Raw genomic sequence first — 21,588 nt, forward strand, 5'->3', positions numbered from 1 at the left:
GGTAGCGGCTGCTGTGCTGTGTCCTGCTGTTATCAGTTTCGCTCTCCTTTGTCCTCAACGTGCGACGGCCGATCAACCAGCAGCATTCAGTTGCACCCCTTTATAAAAACAAAGCCTAGGCGCCGATATTTCACTCTGCCACTGGGGCGGGGTGAGTTGAGGTCAATTAGCGCACTCCCTCCGTTTACGTAAACATCAGTTTTATTTGTCGCTAGTCGAGCGGATATGCTAAAAAGAATGACTCCATGTCTCTCAAGATGCTGAACAAATAATCGACAAAAGAACCTGTAAAATATATAAACTCTTGGTAGACATGCATAACGTCCTTAGTCAGAGAGGGAAAACCCGCTGGGCAACGCAAATATTTCCACAACAAATTATTACTACAATGGAGACAGCATCAAAAAAGATGAGCATTGAAAGTACATTTTTCAGCATCTTAAAGTAAAATGTAAGCATACAGAAACCGTAATGGACCACATGCTTCCGAACGCAAGAAGCCTGCATATCAATGCGCACGGTGATGCCTTTAATGGTTTGGTGTGCGAAAAAAATTATCGCTCATATTTGATTCCGCCACCAAAAATTGTCAGCATTTAGAATAATTCGTAATGCATTCATTCTTTCAACAAGCATCCAATTTTTACATTGCAATTCCTTCACTGTGATCAAGCAAGTTTTTTTTTTGCTCGAGTATGAGCATGATTATGTAGGATTACGTAGTCAAACGGCTCGGTTTCTGCGGTTGTCAATGCCACAGTGTAGTCGCACGCAACTCGGATGTTTTCACCAGTGCCGATAGATGAACGTGTTCCGAGAGGTTGATATACCTGCTCCTGCCGCGCAACGGGACGCCAGGCGATGTAGTGTTCACATCCGCCGGGACGCCTCTGCAGCCGTCACCCGAGACATCCTGTTTTCTATGGCGCTGGCACGTTCCCTCTGCCTGCCACCCACACTGCAAGGAAGCCTGTAGCCGGGCCTGCGTGTGCTTTTCCTTACCGCGTCTGGTCCATAGTGGAAGGCGTCAGACTGCGTACGGTGTCTTCGGTCTAGCTAGAGCTTGTAAAATTTGGTTTTTGCTCTTTGAGAATTTAAAGTAAATACGACTACCCATATTCTGCTGTTCCTCCGCACTGCTGTAGAGACAGTGCCCTTCACTTTCTGGTAACACAGGGCGTTGTCCTATGCTTTCACCCTGATCGTGTTTCTGAAATATTTGTTAAACTCGATTTTTACACGAAAATACAGCCTAAATATGATGTAGTTTTCCAGTATACAAAGCTGATGGCATCACACGGAAACTAACCAATGTCTTGTGCTCAATCAAATTCATTTTTTCACATCTTGGTTGTTGATCTTCAATCTCTCTTAATGCGTTTTAACCATGACATGGGTTAGTTTAGAGAGAAATTAAGAAATTACGTCTTAAAAACTCCGCACCTGAACGTCATGGCGGCATCATGGTGTGAAGCGGACCCATGTTACTGGTATTGGTCCTGCATTAGGCAGTGCGCGTTTGGAATGGGCGTCATGTTAGTGAGAGATTTTCCTCGAAGTTAGGCACGGAAGCCTAGCACCAACGGAGAAGTCTGCCATATATGATGATGTTAATGTACGCGACGAAATGAGTTACAAGCAAAAAAAGGGATGCGTCATTTGGTGCATATTTTTGTGCTGCCAACTGCAGGCAAGAAAATGATGAGCCAAAAAATGAGCGCTTTTATTGCCCACAAAAATAAAAACAGCATTGTGAGTCTTTCTTGAAAAGTCCGATTTCTACCTGATTTTGAAGTAAAAAGTTTGAGCAGAATATTTGCTACCAAATTCCGCAAAAAAATGCGAACGGAGGGCCTTACTAGTCATACTTTAATAATGAGTGTCTTTTTTGGATTGAAGAACCTAAAAGATAATACCGCTAAGTCTAATATATGTAGCCTTTGTGGCTTTAAAATATTCGAGACTGGTAGAAAACTGCTGAAACACAAGGGATTCAGCTTCTTTTTTTCTTTGATTGCAACGTCTGGCTAGCCGATTGATCCAGAGTGCTGCCGGTCAAGTACCACAGCGGTTTGGTGATGTTCATCGCGTGTATCTGATTATATGGTTTACCTGAGCTTTTTTGATAGCACCTTCAATTGGTGTGGCAGGAGTTTTAATGCCCATGTGGTCGTGTTTATTGCTGTACTTTGATGGTTAAATGCTATCTTTACAGAAAAAAGGGCAACGGCGCGAAAAGCACCTCTCATCGCATTTAAGTGCCGAAGCTGCACACTGGCACGCCAGACCAACTCAGCAGCCTCTTGTACGTGAACGAAAATTCAGAATCAATGGCGGAGCGTATGTGGCCGCTGCAGCTGCGATAAAAGCACCTGGGCGTTGGCCGTATTGCTGCGGCGAACGGAAGCCTACAATAAAACTTCGGTTGGGCCTAGCTGGTACATGTTACTGCTAAGGTGAAGGTTGCGCAAACACGGGACGATCCACAACGAAGAGACACACACAGGCGCCTGTGTGTGTCTCTGTGTCTCTTCGTTGTGGATCGTGTCAAGTTTGCGCAACCTTCACCTGAACGTAAGCCTACCATAGATGGCTGTAAATGGGGGAGTAAACAGAGCAACACAAACAGTATGAGCCGTTATGACTACGTAGTCGACCATCTTATTCCGGAAGATAAAGTGCGAATGAATCACAACTTTCGAAAAAGAGAGCAGACCGTATGAAGCAGTAGCGGGTGCAAGGGAGAAAATAGTTGAAAAAATTTTGAATACAAAATTTTAACGTGCGTGGTCATACCAGAATTTATTCCCGATTTCAGTTCACTTAGTGCAGCGTCCAAGAGCACAGATTTAAGATTACATGTTTGTAAAGTGTTCCACTCTTTTTTATAACAACTGCGCTCGAAAAACATACCGCGAGGAAAAGTGGTGTTGCTGAATTTGCGTCTTCTAAGCTCTGCTCACTAGTGCAATTTTGTCTTCATGACAAGCGACATCTGATGTTGAAGTTGTTTTCCGACCATAATTTGTATCTGTTATGCACATCTAGCCTTATTGCTCTCGAACCGGTTAACGACTTTGATGGGTGCATCGGCGAGAAAGTTGCACAAGTACAATTAAAACGAGCTGAACAGGGTTAAGAACAAAAAGTAGCTATGCGCGTCTTTGGAGAAATTATTTCCAAAGCTTTGCATGTACGGGGCTTTACAATGCGGTATATTTGCTTTGACATAAAAGCTCGTAATGTGCAACACCGCCAATGGAAGAGAAATTAACTGACAAGACCACGTTCTGTGACTTTCTTGCGCTGCTGGTACTAGCTTCGTTCGTACTTATTCTCCCAATCATGCCTTCGCACAATAATTATCACACCCGTTTTGGCCGCTTCTTGGTCTAGGCCTTTGAAGCTACGAAACTAAGTTCTCTCAGGCACTAGGAGAGTCTGGTCTGTCTCCGTACGAGGGAGGGTGGAAAAATACAGGACATGGCGGAATTCGTCACCCACTACCATTCTAGCTGATGTTACGTGAGACCAGCGAACAACAAAGCTGCCGCCGCATATTCCTCGGCGCCGGAAACGTCCCAGACGTGGTCTCGTGAGAAGGCAATGGGTAATATTTCCGTGTGACCGGTAGCGCGGCCTCGCCGAGCGGCTCCTTTAGCGCTGTGCACCTACGCTGTTACATGATCCGTGAGAACGACAGCGGCTGCGTTTTTCTTCGGCTGGGGACGCCGCGAGCAGCGGGAAAGAAGAGGAATCGAAAAGCAAGACAATCTTTGGCATCTTCTGGAAATCACGTGACCTTACCAGGAGACACAGTCAGCAGAGAGTAGAGTAAACAGGAGTCTACAGAATTCGCGCGTGACAGCGAGACGTGCACGCACGCCTGCGGAGCAAGCCATTGTGTTCGCATCCCCTCTTTATAAGGCTCCGGCATGTTGTCCTCAAGAATTGCCCCTAGAAAGCTCGCGCATGTTTCTACTATTAAGTTCTATTTGTTTATCCTTCGGATGCATGAGATAGCATGCAGACCACTGCCAGTAAAGTTGTCTCTGTTTCGGTTGTACTGCAAGCCTAACAGCTGGTAGGCTCTAATGAGGTGCTACTGTAGAGCGAGTGTGCAGCCTTTGGACTGCAGCCTAATTCACATCCAGGTAATTAGGAGACTTGGGTGGACACCTAGCAAAGAATTAGGACCTACATTAGCTTTAAGGGAGATGGAATGCACTGCTGCAGTTGACTGCGATGAAAACGAGACTGCTTAGCCTCCCTAACCTGTACTCCTGCTCTCTTTAATGACGTGACGTTCAACCACAGGTGTCAAATCAAACGAATACCCATACGATAATAGTGGCAAAGTGTTCCAACCACGAGAACAGTCGAAATTAGCTAGTAGAGTGGCGAAGGTGAAAACAATGAGGAGAAAATGGCCCTGCCCAACATCAGTTCTTCTCATCGTCATGCTTAACTACTATCACAGCTAGGCAGCTGAACAACGTTTCAGCAAAAACACTGGTCTCAGTCTGGCTCACACGAAGAAGAGACTTCTTGATGGAGTGGTTGTCAGCAGAACTGAGGCTTCCCTTCCGCCCATCGTCCATTCTCTGGTGTCAAAAATTCCTTCGTCTCTGTCTTCTGTATACCGTGAAATCGTATGCACCAATTTTCTCACTTGGGTCACTACATGCTCACAGGAACGCGTGTCCTCGTCCAAGTCACTTCGAAGCTCAGAATGTGAATGTAAACTTCATTCTTAGTTTCAAAGGGACTTGAACGAGTTCACGATCGCAGCGAAACACCCACAAGATGGACGTACAGAATGCTGCGAACAGCAAGAGTGTTCGCCCAACCAAGGTTTCGAACGGCCCTTCTAGCAGCATCCTGGAGCATCGGTTGGCTTCCGCCGCTTCGTTTGCCGTATAATGCACGGTGGGATGACCAATACTTGAGCCTTTCGTGGTGCTTTGGTCGAACAAGGAACATGGCAGCCGCATTTCTATACTCCTCGTTCTTACGACGCAGAGCCGACAAGCGAACGACCATCTTGTTCTCCCTCTTGATGCCATATTTACAAGTGCGTCTTCGTCTCGCTCCTAATCGAGAACGTCGCCGGCCGGTGGTCATTGTGGTGGCCGTATTTACCGTTGGCCCACTGGCGATGATCCTCTGTCTGGTCGTTGCTGATACGCATTTCACCGACCGAACTCATCAGGGCTGCTGATGGCTCCGTGCGCTTCGCTAGCGTGCTCAGGGAGCAGTGGCCAAATTCACCTTCACGTGGGCTTTGTAAAGAAAGTGGAAACATTCAGCTCGTAAAGAGGTGTTTGCGAATTGGAGACGCGCCTATTAGAAAACGTCTATTGGAGAAGCTAAAGAGAGTATTCTGTACAGCGCCGCAGTCTCTTTTCACGCACAGATCCTCTGAACGGAAGTTTTACGTTGATGTGTATCTCCTGTTATTTTTAGTCACTGGTTATATGAATTGATGAAACAAAGTGCAAATGATGTGTCTTGTAGCGCACGCGAGATTTTTGTTCACTCCATTTTTTGAGACCATGGTGTTGAATCTTATGAATTTACTGCCACAGGAAAACGGAGATCAGTGGTGTCCGCCTAAACCACACTAAGCGGTGAAAAGTGTTTTTTTTTTGTGGGGGGGGGGGGAAGGGGGGCGGTAGTTTTTGGGTTATTATAACACACAGTAGCTAAGTAACTTATGAAGCTTGCATAAAAAAATCTCTGTGGCTTGCGCACCGACCAATTAACATTTCAATACTGCAAGGCAGCAATTAAACCACTCACTAACCATTTACGACGCACTGTCGATAACAACAAAAAGGTTTGCAGCAAATCAAGAAGGAACACAAATGTGAGCAGGAAAGATGCTTTTGTTTACTGCAAGCGAAGTTTGTATAAAGGCTGGGAGCTTTGCGGCGCGTGCTCGTGTATGTCGTCCCGTAGTAACCACCGCGCATAAGTGAAGAATTTTAGCACAGCCGGATCGCCGTACGGCCGCCACGGTAACGCGCTGGCATTGATACCGTTGCAATGCTTGCCTAGCCACATTAGCCCCATGGTTTTACTTCCCGTTGGTAGCTTATTACAGCACCTAGGTGGTAAACTTGCCCGTTATTTTGCGCACGCCGTTCAGAAGGTTTGCGGAACAAACCTTTCTTTAGCGCCGCCTCGAGCGACAGCTCCACGGGGGCCTTCACTCTTTCGCTTCTTCTGGAAACTGGAGAGACTTCCTCCTACACGTTAGAAAAAAGTTGTGATCTTAATGGATCTTAGTCGTTTTGTGGGTAAGTCACTTGTCACTGAGCTGACTCCTTTTTTGGGGTGGGGTTAAGCTGTTTCTTGGACAATAAGTATTTATGCTCTTGACATGGAGTACTGTTACGCTTCTAATCGACTAAACTTGCACTGATATAAGAAGAGTAACTCAAAGCTCACTAGGTATAACATTACGTCTTTCTAAGGGGGGTAAGTGTTAGTCGGTGGATGGCATAAACATATCATAGCATGAAAAAAGCAACTTTGGACCTTAAGCTGGTGAATTAATGCCATGTCTAGAAGAGCAGTTACTTTGTCAAAGACTAAACTTGGACCATTATAAAGAGAGAAAAGTTTGCACCTGTTTGGTGCAATGATGGTTCATGTTACCTACCTAGCGGTACAAGGTATGCCCTATTGCAAAGGGTATCTATAAACTATCCGGCGCCATTATATATATATATATATATATATATATATATATATATATATATATATATATATATATATATATATATATATATATTTTACGGTGCTAAGTCTATATTGGCGGCTGCTCTAAGATGGCCAGCACTCAGCTCCGAAGGGGCCCAGCTACCTACCCACTGTCAACGTCGTCGTCGTCGTCCAGCGCCGTACCACCGTAAAATCCCCGTAACAATATATATAAGATAAAGTCACCAGAACTTGAAAAACATAACAAGATTTAATTCACGACGTTTCGGCTGGAGGCCCAGCCTCTTTCGAGTGTATTACAGTATTTGAAACAAGCAGCTTTTATAGCATCTGCGAGGCACAGAACAAAGTGTAAAACACAAATGCAAACAGTGGTGAGGGGAGAGGTTTAAAAAAAAGAAAAAAAAAATTGGTTACAACTTGAAACGGCGGCAGGTGTTCGGAAGGAGGTAACGACAGAAAAGTCGATGACAAGCGCGAACCTCTACAGCGCACAGCTGCCGCAGGGTTGTCAAAGAAAAAAAACTTTACTGCACAAGACTTACAAAATGGCACTCATGACGCATTGTGGCGACACGCGCGAAGCGCCTGGCAGCCGCACAGCGAGAAGGCAACATTTCATAAGAAAGTTGTAGGCATGGGGGTCCGCAGGAATGTCAAAAAAAGAAAAAAGAAAGAAACGCTATGAAAAATTATGAAAAGATTATGAAAAATCCCACTCAGAGAATGGTTGTGGCAGCACAACACGATACAAGATAGGTCATTAGGAAAAAACACAAGTTTCTAATGACTAATGAATCCTTACACAACCATTCAATACACAAAAAAGGAGATTTCTTACACAACCACTCAATACGCAACAAAAGAAAAAGACGCAAGGCTAACAATAAACACACGCACACACAACACCAGAAACGAACTGCTGTAAGTGGCAAGTACAATGTACTGTGTTGAGACAAATGTAATTCTTCACTGCGCGTGAGCGCGCGCAGAAGAGAAAGGCGTGACAATGCATTACAAGGCATGACAATACAATACAAAAATACTTAAAAAAAACAAAACCAAAACGACAGTAAATACGTGGCAATGCATGTGACATGAAAAAAAAGAAGAAAGAAATGCTTGCTATGCCTTCTGACGCCCGTTCTGTCAGTCTCTGCCATCAACATGTCTTGGATAATTATTTGGTACTCTAGGGTGTAAGCATGATAGCCGGCCTACTGTTTCGTTGATGCCGCTTGAGAATGTGTTAAATTTGTGAATCAGGTATGATTCACAGCTCTCGCGCTCATAATGCGTTTTGAAACCCGATTGAAGTACAATAGCTTTAAAGTTATCGAATGGATGCCCAAGGTTGTTTGTGTTTTGAAAGTGGGAGATTTGGCTGCGTCCGCACATTTGATCTGTGATTGTTGATGCGAATTCTGAACGGTGTAGCTGTTTCTACCACGTACTGAGCTTTACAGGTGCCACATTTCAGGAGGTAGACAACATTAGCGATGTCGCAAGAGAAGTTGCCTTTTATCTAGAATGAGAAGGATGACGCTGTGCTTTTCGCGCTAGTAGTTGTTTCCATCATCGGGCAGAGTTTACACCTAGGTTTATTGCATGGCGCAGATCCTCTGAAGCTACGGTTCCCGATTGTAGATGATGTTATGATATCACGGATGTTCCTTGCACGCCTATACACAACGCGTGGCGGAGCAGGGATGACTTCTTTCATCCTTTCACTCTGTAGAAGGATGTTGTGGTGTTTCTTAAGAACTGCTTTAACATTGGGGATTGACGCCGAATGTGTAAGGACGAGATTGACTTGAGAATTCGGGCGTGGCTGCTTCTTGCCATTTATGAGTTCGCGCCGGTCATGCCTTGAAGCTTTCTTGATTGAATCGTCGATAACTCACCATGGGTGTTTCTGTCGTGCGAGGTCTGCCCGGAGTTGCTCGCAGTTTGATTCAGTCATCTTTAGAGCAAATCCTCCGGAAACGTAGGGACTGTCTGTAAGCGATGGAGGTTTTACAATGTCGGGTGTGACTGCTCTGGAAGTGCAAGTAGTGCAAGTGCAAGTGTGTGTGTATATATATATATATATATATATATATATATATATATATATATATATATATATATATATATATATATCAAAACTGATTTCTTGGCAGCTGATTGATGAACGTAAGATAGTCACCAGAAATTGAAAAACAAGATTTAATTCACGACGTTTCGGCTGTAGGAGCAGGCATGTACGAGTTGAGGGTGAGAGGAGAAGCGTAATTTTTAATCGTCTACAACTTCGTTGTTAATGATGCTAGCTCAAAAAATTTTTCGCGTGGGTGACGAGTGATGGAATGCCTATCTCTCGTCTGCTTCATGTGATCTCAGTTATTTTACTGCATAGTCCCTTTAAGGTTCTTTGATGGCGCCGTGCTCGTCAAGATGGTCGAACGGGGGAAGGTAAGAGCGGGGTGTGGGATGAATACATCGATGTAAGCGTATAGGAAACAGCTTGCGAAGGGGGAGGAACGGCCGAGGCTTGTCAGGCCGGCACTCAAAGGTCAGTACTGGATTTGCAAGGGGCGAATTGAAGACAAACCACCCATGCATTCATTAATGCCTCGGGCAATTGTTCCAAACTTGTAAATAAAGTACGACTCGTGTTGCTCCCGTTCCCGGGTGTTGTTGAACCCACCCTGTAAGACTTAATTTTACCTCTAGCAACCAAGTACATTTATTTTTTTGTGCGATATATGCGAAATTGAGAAACGCTTCATTTAGGTAAACATTTATTGCCAGTCGACGTTTCGGACAGAGCGTGTCATTTTTCAAGACTGAAGATACAGGGTTCTTGCTTCTCTTCTTTTATTTATTTATTACAGATACCTGCAGCGCCCGAGGGAATTATTGCAGGGGGGGGGGACACAATAACTTCTGCTCATTTGGCTGAAAGTACACGTGATAACAGAAATACAATCACACAACTGAAAAGCATGCACTGAAGGAAGACAACCACGCTCCACAAATAAAATGACACTAATGAAATGAAAAAGACACGCGCAAGACAACTGCGCGCCACGTAACACATAAGATAAGAATGCGTGGAATTGAGCTTCCGTGCAGCACTCAGTGACGCCGGCTGGTAGCCTGTTCCACTCATTGATCGTCCGTGGAAAGAACGAATTTTTGTAAACATCTGTGCGACATTTAATCGCTCGGATCTTCCACTGATGATAAACTCGTCTAGAAAAAAAGTGAGGTTGAAGCACATACCGGTCTTTGTCAATGCTCAGCTTTCCAAAATAGATGCGATGCATGATTTGCGATCTCAAATGTTTCCTACGGTTAGCTAAAGATCCCCAGCCAAGGTGGTTTTTAAGAGACGTGACACTAGTTGAGAAGCTGTAATTATTGGACACAAATCTCGCAGCATTATTTTGGACGCGCTCGAGCATATCATATAAGTAAGCAAACTGGGGGTCCCATACACCGCAGGCATATTCAAGAATTGGTAGGATGTAAGTGAAATACAGCAGTTGTTTGACATTAGACGGTGCTTTATTGAAATTTCGTTTTAAGAAATTAAGCATTCTGCGGGCTTTGGATGTAGTGTACTCAACTTGCCTAGACCGTCATAGGTAATCGTCATAGACACACAAGATCGATGCTCTCATGTTCCAGTTCTTTGCGGTTGCCGCTGTGGTGCATAAAACATAGGCCAAAATTACAGATTGCAATAGCAAGGGTCTGATTCAAGGAAAGCATCACTGACTATCTGCAGAGTGGTTCAGATAACATTTCTCACAAGAATGTGCCGGCTCGGCCCAAAAGTGCCGTCATTGACGTGTTTTAGGTCTGTTCTAAGCGAAGCCGAACAGAATTCTCCCAGACACTTCACTCTGAAGAAGAAGCCGAGCGCACAGGCAAGCGGGAAGACCCTGGCATCTTAAAACTGGGGGCTACACGGTGGCCGTGTGGGTTTAGCTCCTGCTCCTACTGTACCACGCCAAAACTACTAGGCCACCAGACAAGAATATCCATTGTCTCCTATCGCAAAGTGCACTCGAATCGCGCCAAAAAATAAGGTCGCCATGAACTGCATTTGTATCATATAAAACCGCTCGAAACCGCGCACCACTTCATCCGAGAAAAGATCTCAGAATACTCAGGAAGAGTTTGTAGCTTGTAGTAGAAAAGAGGTTGCAGAAATTATAAAAAAAAACGTACATAAATCAAGGCTTGGGACGGGCACAAAAATATGAAATGGAATGGAACTTTTATCCAGACGGACAAGATACAGACAAGGTGGTCTGTCTACCAGGCTGAGAAAAAGGAACTGATGCTTGATAGGTGTTAGTCCCCTTTTCCTAAACACACAACACTCAGGCATACGGCGTAAGAGTAAAAACATGGTGCATTGAAATGCACTGAAACAGAGGGTAAAAGCGATGGATATTGCATAGGCCATGACTACAGAACACTATAAAAGTCTAAAAAAGTTACAGGCACTGAGGGCGGAATGCGATAACGAAATAGTCTTTTTATAGTGACAACAAATACACGTACACCCTTTTTTTGAAAATGGCTACGGACGATTTTAGTTTCCGTCGTGTTTCCCCAAACTGACAGACAGTGCACAAGCCGCAAATGCACAAGACTTTAGTGCTGTTGCTTTTCTAGTAGGGCGCATAATATATTTCTTAATTTACCAATAACGCCAATGGATGTCGCGTTGCTAGCTTTCATGCTATCGATAAGACTGGAGCAAGTTAAATTCAAATTTTGTTCAAAGAAACCCAAGAAACTTGTGGCATGCGGAGCGCTCGAAGACTTCATCACGGTACTTTAACCCTACGCTTTCATCAATGAGCTTGTTGCGAGGACAAAAAATTATGTCTTTAGTTTTTTTGTGTTGAATTTTAATTTATTCATTTTGGGCCAATCAGTACGGCTACAGAGCTAAACATTTGTTCCTCTCTGAAGAGCGTATAAGATTTCACTGGAAAAAAATGCGTTAGTGTCACCAGCGTATAACATTATGTTCGGCGTTAGAGGCACGTTTTTGAAGTCATTTATGCATATAAGAAAAAGAAGCAGACCGAGAATGGGCCCTTCTGGGACACCGAATTGGATGTCTTCTATTACGGATCTCGAATGTCAAATATCCGTTTAATGTAGCCGATTCGTTGAATAGCTGTTTGCTAGGCTCAGAGAAGTGCCTCTAATATAACTTTCCGAAGTATTCTTCGGGACTAACCAAAAAGGAGCAGCACGCTCTGGAAATTCTTTAGCATGTTGATAGTTGCATAAACGCGTAAAATCGTGATAAGAGAGAAAACGCCAGGAATAACTTGGCAGCCTGTTTGCAAAGCTCATTGCAGACGATAAGATATTGCTGAACAGGATTACAGCGATTAAACTGCATTTGGAAACATTTGGCTGCATTGAGAGTCATTTTTCATTTTTCGCAGCATACGCTCACCTTATCAAGGTGAGACTGCAGTACAAGGACATCATTTGCGCTAGTGACAGGACGGTGAAAAAATTCAGGGGGCACTTTGACTGTCTAAAGTGGGTAGAGGTGGACGCGTTTTCCGCACCACCTTCGCTGTTTCTGTGGCACCGGTGGCGTCACATATAATTGAGTACTAATTACTAAGTGATGACAAATCACTAATTAATGGTTAATTACTGATTAATGCCTGAATACTAATTAACTGCTAATTAATGACGCTTAAGCTTCGCCTTTAGGAGTGTAACGCGACAGCATGTTGTAGCGCTGATGAAAATTGTATTTGAGGAAAGGAAATTACGCAGTAACTGTCTCACAAAATTCACGGGGGGGGGGGGGGCACTTTTTTGACCTAAAGTGTGGTCACTGATGCCCCTAAGAGTGGAACGCGACAGCGTCTTGCAACGCTGCCAAGGAGTACATAGAACGCCATCGCCCATTCGGTTCTACGCCTCGCTCGTCAGTAAATTGGTTTTTGAGGAAAGGAAATGTATCTGTCTCTCATTTGTCGGTGAACACCTAAACCTCGCGGGAAGGGAATGGAGGAGGATGAGAGTGAGTGAAGGCACCGTATTCACTAGACGCGCCTTTGTTCATTCCAAACCATCGAGCTGGCATGGCGGAGTGGATAGCATGCTCGTCTCTCACGCCGAAGACCGGTGTTCGATTCCTGAGCTCGACCAATTTCTTAATCGGTTTTATTTATTTATATGGCCTGACTAGTAAAGCTAATTAGGCTAATTGGGTAATTAAGCAATTAACTAAGCTCAGTCCCACTTAAGTGGAGCATCACTATACAATCCCTTCAATTGGTTGCATGGTTACTAGCCAAAGTACAATTAGCCCCGTTTGAAATTCGCGCACTGTGACGTCACGACCGTTTCCACCAATTGAAAAGCGTGACATTTTCTGTCGACAACTGCTGCTTACAACGATGAGACATTAAAGGCTTCCGCCTTAATACAATCATCAGCGTACACTAGAACACGAAAACACAGATCACTCGGTAGATCATTCACATAAACAAGAAACAGCAATGGCCCAACGACTGAGCCTTGCCGCGCACCCGATAACACATCAACAGATTGCGAAGTTGCATACTTCGTAAGTACTTGTTGCTTTCTTTCGTATAAATAATGTCGAATCCAACAGAGAATTGTAGAAGGGATACCTAAATGTGATAATATAGTTAAGAGCAGATAACGCGACACTACAGCGAAAGCCTTGCCGAAGCAAGAAAAACCACTTCGATTTTAGCACCACTATCCATATTTACTACAATATGATGTATGAATTCCCTGAGCTGAGTCGTGCAAGACACACCTGAACGAAAGCCATATTGAGCTGGAGTTGCAAGAATATATGATGTGTTACAAAGTTTTGCAAGGAACCGAGGTCAGGGACACTGGTCGATAATGAAATAAATTTGAGCGATCATCGTCCTTAAGTATTGTATGGGTTTTGTTATATTGGCGAGTTTTCAGTCAGAGGGAAGTTCTTGACACTCTACTGATTTAATGAATATTGTTACCATAACAGGATCTTTTTCAGCTGCAGGATGCTTTAAGATATGGCTAGGTATATCGTCAGGAACGTGGGCAGAATGCGAATTTAGATTACACAGCACGGTTTTTACAATTGCCCCAGTTACTATTAAATTTTTCATTTCTGGCAAACGGGCGCAATCACTTGGGCCTGAATTTTGATCACTCGAAAAAGCTGATTGAAAGTATGCATTAAAAAATTCCGCTTTATACAAATCTTCTCCTACTCATTCAATATTGCACAGCAGAGGTGGAACTCAAATGTTATCTTCTCGGTATTTTTAATATGCTTCCATACCTCACTCGGGTTAACCCTGATCTTTTCTGCTAAAGACGATAAATATGAGTATTTACCACTTTTGCGTTGTTTCTAAAGTAGACCCGCCAATGCTTTCAGCCTAGTGAATAAAGACTGGCTATTTATTTTACGCTAATTTTTTATATAAATCGGCCTGTTTTCGTATAGATGTGCACAATTCCCATGATATTTAATGTTTGTCAGAGCGCTGTTCAGTTGACACAGTCTTGAAAGGTATGTAGGCGGTATCCAAATCGAGAAGCTTTTCCTTAAATGTCTCCAACAAGCCCTCTACGTCACACGTTTCGCTATAAGTGAGAAGCAAAGATAAATAACTAGTACATTTTTTTAGGCATGTAGTCACCTTTTTCGTCTAAAAAAAGATGTCTTCAACGCTTACAATGAAGTGCTAATCTTCTGCAAAACACAGTGGCAGTAACAGCTTTATAGACACTTATTCCAGGTGATAATGTAATAGATTCAACTACATCATTTTTGTTGCAAAATAACAAATCTAATACACTTGGGCTAGTTCTGCATAATCGTGTACGGAATCAACATGTTTAAAAAGCGCATATGTGAGGATCATTTCATAAAAAGCAGAGCGAAGCTTTGATCGACTTGGTTCGAAGTGAAGATAGCTGTTCCAAACAACATGCATGTGGAAATCGCCTCCAATAATTATCATATCAGTCGTTATCATTGACAGTGATTTTGAAACGCTCTGAAAAACATACGGGTTATTTGAACTTGGGAACCTGTAGACAGACCAGAGAAAGAGGCTGCATGCATAAAAAGAGATTAGTTTACTCCACAATGATTCTGCACAATCATGAACAGGGCGGAACAGTGCGCTCTGAATCTCTTCGCGAAGGAGAACAAAAACTCCCCCGCCATGCACGTCGTTGTCCTTTTGATGCGCTGGGTATCGCGAGGGAAAGACTTCAGAACTTTTCAAACTGTGGTCAAGCGCAGATTCGGTTCCAATAACAATCTGCTTTTCACGCAGACTACCCCAATCTTGACAGTTTGTAGCAAAGGTAGCTTTTTTTATTCAATATTTAGTAATGATAACATTTCGGAATGAATCCGCCGCAACTTCCCGTAATGATTGCTTGCCAAGATCACTGGCATAAAAAATTTAGTTTTGGTAAACAGCGCATCTTTCCACGGAGAGTAGAACTGTTGCGTCTAGAATTTTGTTCACAAGTAGAATAATCATGTGTTATGTGCACAAACACAACCGTAAGAGTACAAATAATCATCAGGCAAAATGTGCTGTACCCATACAGCGCAGATGGAATAGCGCCAAACTAGACAGCGCAAAACAACTCGTTTTCAGCTGTTCCATCCACAATGAGCTGTTCGCAACTTGCCCAAATTTTCATCTTTCTTCTAGTATACAGAATGCAGCACTGAAATAAGCAAGGAAAATTAGAAGTCGTTATAAATGCTCTAGGTGCCGAATACAGTGCTGCTTTAGCTGCCTCAATACAAAACTTAAATTTCGCTGCTCGATTCCTGACGGTGTCTAGTTTTAAATAAATTATTCATATATATATATATATATATATATATATATATACACACACACCAGGTGTCCCAGCTAAATGTAACCAAGCTTTTAAAAAACACGGGGTGTCCTAGCCGTCTGAAACCAAATGAGGGTTGTTTAGAGTCGCGTGACCTAGTCTGCAGAATTTTTTTTTCATTCTTCAAGGTTGACTAATTAGTTAAGCTTAATTAACTAACTTTTTAATTATTGACTTGAGAAATAAAGTGTCAATGGAAATGTTGTAGATCGCTTTGAGAAACAGCTTACTGAGACATTTTCAGCATATTAATATTTACGTAAAGTAGTTTTTACCGGCCTTTAACAGTAGCCCGCACAATAATAAAAAGCTTCCACATGACAACTGTGCCACTTCAACGTCCCAAGACGCGCCTTCAAGAATAAAATCCATTTTTGCTGAAGTACTCTCCTCGATCAGACTTTGGGTGCACATTGGGGCAGAGAAGTTCCTCTTTGCTCTTCTTCACCTCGCGTTCTGAAGGCACTAATAAACAATAGAGAAGCCTTATAGGCCCCCTATGTTTTCTTGCGAACTGGCTGAACTGAGGTAGCGGCTGCTGTGCTGTGTCCTGCTGTTATCAGTTTCGCTCTCCTTTGTCCTCAACGTGCGACGGCCGATCAACCAGCAGCATTCAGTTGCACCCCTTTATAAAAACAAAGCCTAGGCGCCGATATTTCACTCTGCCGCTGGGGCGGGGTGAGTTGAGGTCAATTAGCGCACTCCCTCCGTTTACGTAAACATCAGTTTTATTTGTCGCTAGTCGAGCGGATATGTTAAAAAGAATGACTCCATGTCTCTCAAGATGCTGAACAAATAATCGACAAAAGAACCTGTAAAATATATAAACTCTTGGTAGACATGCATAACGTCCTTAGTCAGAGAGGGAAAAGCCGCTGGGCAACGCAAATATTTCCACAACAAATTATTACTACAATGGAGACAGCATCAAAAAAGATGAGCTTTGAAAGTACATTTTTCAGCATCTTAAAGTAAAATGTAAGTATACAGAAACCGTAATGGACCACATGCTTCCGAACGCAAGAAGCCTGCATATCAATGCGCACGGTGATGCCTTTAATGGTTTGGTGTGCGAAAAAAATTATCGCTCATATTGGATTCCGCCACCAAAAATTGTCAGCATTTAGAATAATTCGTAATGCATTCATTCTTTCAACAAGCATCCAATTTTTACATTGCAATTCCTTCACTGTGATCAAGCAAGTTTTTTTTTGCTCGAGTATGAGCATGATTATGTACGATTACGTAGTCAAACGGCTCGGTTTCTGCGGTTGTCAATGCCACAGTGTAGTCGCACGCAACTCGGATGTTTTCACCAGTGCCGATAGATGAACGTGTTCCGAGAGGTTGATATACCTGCTCCTGCCGCGCAACGGGACGCCAGACGATGTAGTGTTCACATCCGCCGGGACGCCTCTGCAGCCGTCACCCGAGACATCCTGTTTTCTATGGCGCTGGCACGTTCCCTCTGCCTGCCACCCACACTGCAAGGAAGCCTGTAGCCGGGCCTGCGTGTGCTTTTCCTTATCGCGTCTGGTCCATAGTGGAAGGCGTCAGACTGCGTACGGTGTCTTCGGTCTAGCTAGAGCTTGTAAAATTTGGTTTTTGCTCTTTGAGAATTTAAAGTAAATACGACTACCCGTATTCTGCTGTTCCTCCGCAGTGCCATATAGACAGTGCCCTTCACTTTCTGGTAACACAGGGCGTTGTCCCATGCTTTCACCCTGATCGTGTTTCTGAAATATTTGTTAAACTCGATTTTTACACGAAAATACAGCCTAAATATGATGTAGTTTTCCAGTATACAAAGCTGATGGCATCACACGGAAACTAACCAATGTCTTGTGCTCAATCAAATTCATTTTTTCACATCTTGGTTGTTGATCTTCAACCTCTCTTAATTCGTTTTAACCATGACATGGGTTAGTTTAAAGAGAAATTAAGAAATTACGTCTTAAAAACTCCGCACCTGAACGTCATGGCGGCATCATGGTGTGAAGCGGACCCATGTTACTGGTATTAGTCCTGCATTAGGCAGTGCGCGTTTGGAATGGGCGTCATGTTAGTGAGAGATTTTCCTCGAAGTTAGGCACGGAAGCCTAGCACCAACGGAGAAGTCTGCCATATATGATGATGTTAATATACGCGACGAAATGAGTTACAAGCAAAAAAAGGGATGCGTCATTTGGTACATATTTTTGTGCTGCCAACTGCCGGCAAGAAAATGATGAGCCAAAAAGTGAGCGCTTTTATTGCCCACAAAAATAAAAACAGCATTGTGACTCTTTCTTGAAAAGTCCGATTTCTACCTGATTTTGAAGTAAAAAGTTTGAGCAGAATATTTACTACCAAATTCCGCAAAAAAAATGCGAACGGAGGGCCTTACTAGTCATACTTTAATAACGAGTGTCTTTTTTGGATTGAAGAACCTAAAAGATAATACCGCTAAGTCTAATATATGTAGCCTTTGTGGCTTTAAAATATTCGAGACTGGTAGAAAACTGCTGAAACACACGGGATTCAGCTTCTTTTTTTCTTTGATTGCAACGTCTGGCTGGCCGATTGATCCAGAGTGCTGCCGGTCAAGTACCACAGCGGTTTGGTGATGTTCATCGCGTGTATCTGATTATATAGTTTACCTGAGCTTTTTTGATAGCACCTTCAATTGGTGTGGCAGGAGTTTTAATGCCCATGTGGTCGTGTTTATTGCTGTACTTTGATGGTTAAATGCTATCTTTACAGAAAAAAGGGCAACGGCGCGAAAAGCACCTCTCATCGCATTTAAGTGCCGAAGCTGCACACTGGCGCGCCAGACCAACTCAGCAGCCTCTTGTACGTAAACGAAAATTCAGAATCAACGGCGGAGCATATGTGGCCGCTGCAGCTGCGATAAAAGCACCTGGGCGTTGGCCGTATTGCTGCGGCGAACGGAAGCCTACAATAAAACTTCGGTTGGGCCTAGCTGGTACATGTTACTGCTAAGGTGAAGGTTGCGCAAACACGGGACGATCCACAACGAAGAGGCACACACAGGCGCCTGTGTGTGTCTCTGTGTCTCTTCGTTGTGGATCGTGCCGTGTTTGCGCAACCTTAACCTGAACGTAAGCCTACCATAGATGGCTGTAAATGGGGGAGCAAATAGAGCAACACAAACAGTATGAGCCCTTATGACTACGTGGTCGACCATCTTATTCCGGAAGATAAAGTGCGAATGAATCACAACTTTCGAAAAAGAGAGCAGACCGTATGAAGCAGTAGCGGGTGCAAGGGAGAAAATAGTTGAAAAAATTTTGAATACAAAATTTTAACGTGCGTGGTCATACCAGACTTTATTCCCGATTTCAGTTCACTTAGTGCAGCGTCCAAGAGCACAGATTTAAGATTACATGTTTGTAAAGTGTTCCACTCTTTTTTATAACAACAGCGCTCGAAAAACATACCGCGAGGAAAAGTGGTGTTGCTGAATTTGCGTCTTCTAAGCTCTGCTCACTAGTGCAATTTTGTCTTCATGACAAGCGACATCTGATGTTGAAGTTGTTTTCCGACCATAATTTGTATCTGTTATGCCCATCTAGCCTTATTGCTCTCGAACCGGTTAACGACTTTGATGGGTGCATCGGCGAGAAAGTTGCACAAGTACAATTAAAACGAGCTGAACAGGGTTAAGAACAAAAAGTAGCTATGCGCGTCTTTGGAGAAATTATTTCCAAAGCTTTGCATGTACGGGGCTTTACAATGCGGTATATTTGCTTTGACATAAAAGCTCGTAATGTGCAACACCGCCAATGGAAGAGAAATTAACTGACAAGACCACGTTCTGTGACTTTCTTGCGCTGCTGGTACTAGCTTCGTTCGTACTTATTCTCCCAATCATGCCTTCGCACAATAATTATCACACCCGTTTTGGCCGCTTCTTGGTCTAGGCCTTTGAAGCTACGAAACTAAGTTCTCTCAGGCACTAGGAGAGTCTGGTCTGTCTCCGTACGAGGGAGGGTGGAAAAATACAGGACATGGCGGAATTCGTCACCCACTACCATTCTAGCTGATGTTACGTGAGACCAGCGAACAACAAAGCTGCCGCCGCATATTCCTCGGCGCCGGAAACGTCCCAGACGTGGTCTCGTGAGAAGGCAATGGGTAATATTTCCGTGTGACCGGTAGCGCGGCCTCGCCGAGCGGCTCCTTTAGCGCTGTGCACCTACGCTGTTACATGATCCGTGAGAACGACAGCGGCTGCGTTTTTCTTCGGCTGGGGACGCCGCGAGCAGCGGGAAAGAAGAGGAATCGAAAAGCAAGACAATCTTTGGCATCTTCTGGAAAACACGTGACCTTACCAGGAGACACAGTCAGCAGAGAGTAGAGTAAACAGGAGTCTACAGCATTCGCGCGTGACAGCGAGACGTGCACGCACGCCTGCGGAGCAAGCCATTGTGTTCGCATCCCCTCTTTATAAGGCTCCGGCATGTTGTCCTCAATAATAGCCTCTAGAAAGCTCGCGCATGTTTCTACTATTAAGTTCTATTTGTTTATCCTTCGGATGCATGAGATAGCATGCAGACCACTGCCAGTAAAGTTGTCTCTGTTTCGGTTGTACTGCAAGCCTAACAGCTGGTAGGCTCTAATGAGGTGCTACTGTAGAGCGAGTGTGCAGCCTTTGAACTGCAGCCTAATTCACATCCAGGTAATTAGGAGGCTTGGGTGGACACCTAGCAAAGAATTAGGACCTACATTAGCTTTAAGGGAGATGGAATGCACTGCTGCAGTTGACTGCGATGAAAACGCGACTGCTTAGCCTCCCTAACCTGTACTCCTGCTCTCTTTAATGACGTGACGTTCAACCACTGGCGTCAAATCAAACGGTTACCCATACGATAATAGCGGCAAAGTGTTTCAACCACGAGAACAGTCGAAATTAGCTAGTAGAGTGGCGAAGGTGAAAACAATGAGGAGAAAATGGCCCTGCCCAACATCAGTTCTTCTCATCGTCATGCTTAACTACTATCACAGCTAGGCAGCTGAACAACGTTTCAGCAAAAACACTGGTCTCAGTCTGGCTCACACGAAGAAGAGACTTCTTGATGGAGTGGTTGTCAGCAGAACTGAGGCTTCCCTTCCGCCCATCGTCCATTCTCTGGTGTCAAAAATTCCATCGCTCCTGCCTTTTTTATGCCGTGAAATCGTATGCACCAATTTTCTCACTTGGCTCACTACGTGCTCACAGGAAAGTGTGCACTCGTCCAAGTCACTTCGAAGCTCAGAATGTGAATTTAAACTTCATTCTTAGTTTCAAAGGGACTCGAACGAGTTCACGATCGCAGCGAGACACCCGCAGGATGGACGTATGGAATGCTAACAGCAAGAGTGTTCGCCCAACCAAGGTTTCGAACGGCCCTTCTAGCAGCATCCTGGAGCATCGGTTGGCTTCCGCCGCTTCGTTTGCCGTATAATGCACGGTGGGATGACCAATACTTGAGCCTTTCGTGGTGCTTTGGTCGAACAAGGAACATGGCAGCCGCATTTCTATACTCCTCGTTCTTACGACGCAGAGCCGACAAGCGAACGACCATCTTGTTCTCCCTCTTGATGCCATATTTACAAGTGCGTCTTCGTCTCGCTCCTAATCGAGAACGTCGCCGGCCGGTGGTCATTGTGGTGGCCGTATTTACCGTTGGCCCACTGGCGATGATCCTCTGTCTGGTCGTTGCTGATACGCATTTCACCGACCGAACTCATCAGGGCTGCTGATGGCTCCGTGCGCTTCGCTAGCGTGCTCAGGGAGCAGTGGCCAAATTCACCTTCACGTGGGCTTTGTAAAGAAAGTGGAAACATTCAGCTCGTAAAGAGGCGTTTGCGAATTGGAGACGCGCCTATTAGAAAACGTCTATTGGAGAAGCTAAAGAGAGTATTCTGTACAGCGCC

The sequence above is a fragment of the Amblyomma mixtum genome, chromosome 3 (assembly GCF_055824585.1).
Source record: "Amblyomma mixtum isolate Tamu chromosome 3, ASM5582458v1, whole genome shotgun sequence".
Taxonomy (NCBI): Eukaryota; Metazoa; Arthropoda; class Arachnida; order Ixodida; family Ixodidae; genus Amblyomma; species Amblyomma mixtum.